Here is a 7,373-nt window from a genome sequence, read left to right as displayed (position 1 = left end):
TCCAGGGGAACTGATCTCTGTAATGAGAAGATGAGCTGTAATTTCAGGGGATCTCCAGGTCCTACCTGGAGGTTGGCATCCCTAAGCAAGGCTATGGGTGGTTAGTGGCCTGCCTAGCCCAGGCCCTGGGGAAGCTGTCTCGGGTGAAGCCCCATGGCTAATACCACCCCTGACAATGAGAGAGCCAGACTTTCACAACACCTAAAAAATTAACTTCAATATAGATTTGTCTGCCTCCTGGAAACCTTATTTTGTCTACCATTACATTTATTCATATTAAGAGTTTAGGGCAGTTTATATGATTATCTCCTCCAACATTTTATCCTCACAATAGCCCAGTGAGGTAGAGTATCCTGGGAACAACTAACAAGCCTAAGTTCAGTTAGTCAGAACCATAAAAACAACCTTGTTGTTTTCTTTAGCTTACTTTAGCCATTCTTTCACTCCTTTAACATAGAAGGCCCCTATTGCTTTCCCAACCAGTTTCCTGCTTCTGATGAATTTAGAGAAAATCTTTTTGTTTTGTTTTAATGTTTTATTGAAATGATCTCAACTTACATTGTTTTGCCAGAACCAGTGCTCTTCCTTGGTTGTCTCACTTGCTTCCACTTTTAAAAGGAAGACTACTTGTTTTTTAAGGCTTGACTCGGCCCACTAACTGTTAGAACAGCAACGGGGTTAATTCAGTTCTGAAGTTCTCCAAACATGCTGTATGCTGCCTAACAACTTATTGGGCCTAAGGGTTTCTCTTCTAGTTCCTGTTTTGCTTACCACTCTTGCTGTACCTGCTGCTAGGGTTGCCAGACCCCTGGTCCGGATGGGGTTTCCCCTGATTTTTGGAGCTCCAGTCTGCCGCCGGCCAGCTGGCTGGTAGGGGAAGCCCCACCTCCAAAGAGCAACGTCACACATTGACGTCGCTGGTGTGATGACGTTGCACAGAATTACATCATCATGCCGGGGACACCACATGGCAATACTCTGGTATCGGGACACTGCTGACACCCCCGTTTTGGCACCATTCCCCCTTGGCCAGTTGAGTGATGACAGGAAGCTCCCACTGGGGGCAGAGTATCTCCCGCTCCGAATGGGAACCTGGGAACCCTACTCCACCCACTTTTTAAAAACCCTTGGCAGGTACCAGAAAATGTGTCAGCAGGCACTATGGGTACCATGTTGGGGACCCAGCTCTTAACATGTTGCTCACTGTCTTTTCACATTAAGGTTCTCTTGTTTGACAATGGAGGACAAAGTTGGAAGTACAAGAGGCAGTACATTAAAAAGCAAAGACTGAGCCTCATGCAGACAATTGATATTTAAGTGCAATCAAAGTGTGCAGGGAAGAGGGAAACACTGAATTGTGGCAACAGGCAATATTCTGCTTGTTGATCATATCTTATGCATAGATAGTGTTGCCAGCTCTGGGTTGGAAAATACCTAGAGATTTGGGAGGGTGAAGCCTGAGGAGCGCGGGATTTGGGGAGGGGAGGGACTTCAATGGGGTATAATGTCATAGAGTTCGCTGTCCAAAGTAGTCATTTTCTCCAGGTGAACTGATTTCTGTTGCGTGGAGATCAGTTGTAATCCCAAGAGATCTCCAACTTCCAGTCCTATGCATGGATCCCATCCCTGTATTGGCTGTACATGCATAAAATCTGTAAACAAGATACAGTCAATGTGTACAGATTAGGGAGATAGGACATTGAGCCCACCCCACCTCACTACACATAGGTTGGACATAGATATCACATAGATACACATAGATATCAGTGATAGTATGCAGAGCCCATCTGTGAGAGGTTTTCATGTGCTGCCCGCAGTGTGGACTGCATCTCTGACATTAGTCCATTAATTTTCCAATTGGTGTTGTGGACTATGAAACTCGAATTAACAAGTGTTGCCAGCTGGCCAGAGAAAAAAGGCCTGGACTGTGTGTTTAGTACACAGGAACCAGCACAACACTTTTCATGGCATGGTGATATAGATTATGATGTGAGTGTAATTCCTGTCCCAAAGGTCTGTCTGTGCAGGGATTTTCTTAACATTTCAAGGCAGCCTTTAGACTTTATTGTTTGTATTATTTTTACTTGTTAGTCTCAGCAATTTCATTTCTGGATCTACACTGCCATCTAGTGAAGACTACAGTAAGCATATGGTTTGCTAGCTTAGTGTGCTTTATACCGCTGGTTACACACTATTTGATGAAAATGGTGAACTATTACACATGAAATTATATCATCTCTCAGAAATATCTCTCTGTGGCATTCATACTCCACACTTTTAACCATCTTGTTTCTTAAACGTCTGCCTAGTGAGGAACCACAACTTGGTTCTCACAAAATGGGTTCTAGGAAACGTATTCTAGATTTCCCCCCCAAAATAGCCTTTATGGTACCACAAGATCCCTGTTTATTTTTTGTTCACAAAGTGGTTAAAGTTGTGTCACATTGAATATGAGTAGCAATGCTAGGATTGCCAGGTGTCCCCAGCCACTGGTGGGGGATGAGGGGTAGGGGTTGCCAGATCCAGGATGGGAAACTCCTGGAGATTTGGGGATGGAGCCTGGGGTGGACACAGACCTCAGTAGGGGTACACTGCCATTGAGTCCACCCTCCAAAGCAGCCATTTTGTCCAGGGTAACTGATCTCTGTAGTCTGGAGATGAGCTGTAATTCCAGGGGATCCCCAGGTCCTGCCTGGAGACTGGCATCCCCAATCAATGCAAATCTTTCCCTTCTCTTCTGTTCCCCCAGGTGAAACAGGAGTGGGCAAATCTGTCTCCCACTTGCATTGAGCATGCCCTTGCCATTAGGAGAGCCAGTGTGGTATTGTGGTTAGAGTGCAGGACTAGTATCTGGGAGTCCCAGGTTTGAACCCCATTCTGCCATGGTAGCTTACTGGGTAACCTCAAGCCAGTCACACTCTTTTAGCCTAATCCATCTCACAGATCTTGTGAGGATGAAATTTAGGAGTGGAGAATGATGTAGGCCTCTTTGGGTTCCCACTGAGGAAAACAGGTGGAATATAAATGAAGTAAATAATTAAATAAATCAAATAATAATAAATCCATTGTTTCAGAGGTCTCAGTCAGTGCAGTCAATGGCCATGTCTGTGCTCCAGATGAGCAACATGCTGTTTGGAAGCAGCTATCACATAGGACTTAAAGCTGCTGCGACAAGTTGATCATTCAGAAATGGTGTGATCAGAGGAAATAACTGTCAGATCAGACTCATTTCCTTTTGAGGCAAATACCTTCATCTTGGATGAGTTATTGTGAGCTGTTTTTATATTTATGACACAGAGGTTTTTTTGCCACCGACACACAGATTCTCACTTCCAGGCCCGAAAAACTCAACAGTACAGATATTTCTATAGCGGCTTCAATTGCAGAAAAGATTCTCAATCTGTCCAACAGTGATGTACCTGGTGAGGTATGTGCCATGAAGACTTACAAATATTCTACATGCTATCATAACATCTGAGGTGTGGTAATTTTCACAAGACAAAATATGACCTTTCTCTGTTTGTAAAGGGGATAAATTCCAGAGGTGGGAATACTTTATACCTATTGCCATACCACCTATCATCTATTCCCTCACTGTCCAGGGCATGAGTCATAGAGAGGACAGGAATTAGTTTCCATCTTTTCTTTTTTCTCCTGTATTCCATCCCTTCCAGAATGATCCAAACCATGGAAATTTCCTCATTCCAAGCCTTCCTGCCTTACAAATTTAAACAACAGAGGCAGGCCTTTCATTTGAGTAACTGATGGCTGAGCATTGTGTCTCTGTTGCGGTTTTAAGTCCATCAGCTTTGTTGTGCCTGGCTTCTGTCCATATAGATGCTGAGGCAACCATAATTGTGGCATCTGCTTTGATGGCAGTGTGGCTTTCTGGTTGTACCACTGCTGCAGCTCCTGTATTCAGGGTTCTGCTGATCCTTGTATGGCTTTGGGACCTGAACCTGAATAACATTGTGACTTAGCCAAAATGGTGCTATATAACATCTAATAGAGTCAGCCAGATTTTGTCAGGTGTCTATCCTTTGCTGGGACATCCATAGTCTTGATTATTTGGCTGCCATAGCCCCACCAGTAGTTTGATTATTTAGCAAACTTTTTAGGAATTTTCTGACAGGAACCTGAAGAACTGCAGCCAGTCTGAGTACACAGTACTGAACATGGCAGACCAATGGTCTGACATAGTAGCCTTGTTTACACGTTACATAGAACACATGTACATCCTACATGCATACAAGTTTATATGAAAGAGCCAACAATTGTTCACTTTCCAAATGAAACCAGGGATCAATACCTGGCTACATGTGGGATTTCAATCACATTTTTAAGCTGTACATGTGTTGACTGTAGCATAAGAATTATTCTCTACACATACGAAGGAAAAAATCAAATGTAGACTGTACACAGATTGAATGTAGCTTGTGAACAGAGCTAGTATGTGGCAGATTCATAAATTCATTGATGCTTATCTACATGCATAAGTGGGATAATTTCCTCCCCTTTGGTACAAGCCTATGCCTCAGTTATGCCATTTATTTGCATATTTGCATGGAATTTTTGCTATACAGTCCTGCTATTCTTTATTTAAAATTGATTAAATCACTGAGACCTGGTGGTGGTGGGGGAGTATTCCAGCTGTGCCCCCCCAGGGTACTCAGTGATGCATCAGCATAGGTCTGGTGGGCATGGTGGTGGTGTCACTGTAGTCTATTGGGATTCCATCCCCCTGGCTCGATGCCCTGTCCAGGGGTCTGCTGGGTTTGAGAGTGTCTATCTAGAGGTGGGAGTGTGAGACAGGATTGGAATTCTGTTGGTGTACTACTCACCCCACTGGCCAAGTCTCTCCCTGCTTGAGCTTGAGGAGGTGGTATTGGACATGGTATAGATGACTCCTAAGTTGGTTACCTTGGGGGACGTCAATGCCCATGCTGAGCCTACCTTGTTGGGACTGGGTTATGATTTCATGGTGTCCATGACAACATTGGGCCTGTCTCAGGTAGTAACAGGCACCATGCACTGTGCAAGTCACACTCTCGCTCTGGTGTTTTATTCTGGGCAGGAAGATGATCTGAAGGTGGAGGATTGAAGATGGTCCCCTTGTCATGGAGAGATCCTTACTTGCTGGGGTTTCAACCTATAGGGGTAACCAAGGATCCTCAGGGGTGGGAATCAATTAAGATGATCTGGCCCAATACCTGATAGATCCAGTAGGTTTTCAGACAACATTGGGGGATCTTCTTGTTGGTATGACTTCTGCTTCTCTCAGTGCCCTTGTTGACCTCTGGAATGGGGAAATGACCTAGGCAATTGACATGATTGCACTTAGGCGCTCTCTGTCAGGTCGAAGATCCTGTGCAAACTCCTGGTTTACTAAGGGGCTGCAGATGATAAAAAGACAGGGGAGACAACAAGAGCAATGGTGGGGATTTGGGATGAATCTGATTGAGTACAGGCCACAGCTGATTTGAAAGCCTATTCTGTGGTGATGATGGTGGCAAAGAAGCAATATTTTCCAACCACCATTGCATCCATGCAGTGTAGACGTACAGAACTCTTCTGGGTTGTCAGGGGCATATTGGGTTCTGGCCAGTTGGAGGAGGTGGACAGCTCAGGAACCCTGCTGTGATCATTTTGCTAAGTAATTTGCAGATAAAATTTCTTACATCCATTGTGACTTGGACTCTACATTAGCAGCAACAGGATTGGATAGTTCCAGGGTTCCAGTTTGTCCAGTTGTGTGGGATACCTTTCTGCTTGTTCAGTCTGAGGATGTGGAAAAGACTCTTGGGAGTTTCAAGCCTTTCACCTGCTTGTATGACCCTTGTCCATCTTGGCTGCTTAAATCTGTGGTGGGTGGGCTGGTGGACTGGGTCCAGGAGAAAGTAATTGCCTCCCTGAGAGATGGGGTGGTTGCTGATACTTTGAAGTAGGCAGCGGTGCGTCCACTCCTAAAGAAACCTAGACTGGACCCAGGAGAGATGAATAACTGCCCTCCAGTCTCAAATGTACAATTCTTGAGCAAGGTGACTGAACAAGTGGTGGCTGGCCAGCTTCAGAGATTTCTCAAGAAGCCGATTGTTTAAATCCATTCCAGTTTGGTTTTAGGCCTGGTTATGGGACTGAAATGGCTTTGGTTGCCCTGGTGGATGTAGAAATAAACAGTTTTAAAAGGGTATTAGATTTATGGAGGACAAGTCTATTAGTGGTTTCTAGCCATGGTGACTGAGGGGAAACTCCACAGTCAGAGGCACTAAGCCTCTGAATCCCAGAGCCAGGAGGCAACATCAGGGGAAGGCCTCAGTCTTTATTCCCTGTTGTTGGCCATCTAGTGGAACTGGTTGGCCATGGTGTGAGACAGGATGCTGGACTGAATGGACCACTGGTCTGATCCAGCAGGGCTTTTCTTATGTTCTTATATGCCAGGAGATGGACGGGGGAGTGCAGCCGTTAATTCTCCTGGACTTCTTGGCAACTTTTGATGTCCTTGATCATGGTATCCTTCTGGATCGCCTTCCAGGACTGGGACTGGGAAGTAGTGTTCTGTGGTGGTTCTAGTCCTACTTCAAGGGTAGGTTACCGGATATGTCGCTGGGGGACTGGTGGTTTGGCCTATGGATTTCCTCAAGGTTTCATGTTGTCCCCCACGCTTTTCAACATCTATGTAAAGCCACTGGGAGAGGTCATCCAAAGATATGGGCTGCCACCAATATGCTGATGCCACTCAGCTCTATTGCACACTACCAGCAGATCCCAGGGAGGCTGTGGAAACTGTGAACAGGTGCCTGGAGGCAGTTTTGGAATGGATGAGGGCTAACAAGTTGCCATTCAGTCTTACCAAACTGAGGTGCTCCTGGTGCAGGGAAAGTCTGACCCAGGAAATGGTTCAGATGGGAGAAGGTGATCCTTAATGTTGCCACTCAGTCTTACCAAACTGAGGTGCTACTGGTGCATGGAAAGTCTGACCCAGGAAATGGATTAACCCCTGTTTAGGATTGCGTTGCACTTCTCTTAAAGGAGCAGATTCATACCTTGGGGTGCTCCTGGACCGAGGCTGGAGTGAGCGGGTAGGTTCAGATGGGAGAAGCTGATCCTTAATGTATGTTGGATAAACAGGTGGCAGTGGTGGCCAGGGGTACTTTTCAGCAGCTTTGGCTTCCTGGATAGAAAAATTCTTGTCACTGTGGTACATGCCCTAGTAACATTTAGATTAGATTACTGTAACACACTCCATGTAGGGCTGGTCTTGAAGACAGTAGGCTACAGTTGGTACAAAATATTTCAGCCAAAGTGTTGACTGGAGTGAGTTGTAGGTCCATATCACTCCAGTCTTGTTCCACCTACACTGGCTTCCAGTTTGC

This window comes from Gekko japonicus, unplaced genomic scaffold (assembly GCF_001447785.1).
Source record: "Gekko japonicus isolate JY-2015 unplaced genomic scaffold, Gekko_japonicus_V1.1 scaffold241, whole genome shotgun sequence".
Taxonomy (NCBI): Eukaryota; Metazoa; Chordata; class Lepidosauria; order Squamata; family Gekkonidae; genus Gekko; species Gekko japonicus.
Note: the sequence above shows the minus strand (reverse complement) of the source record.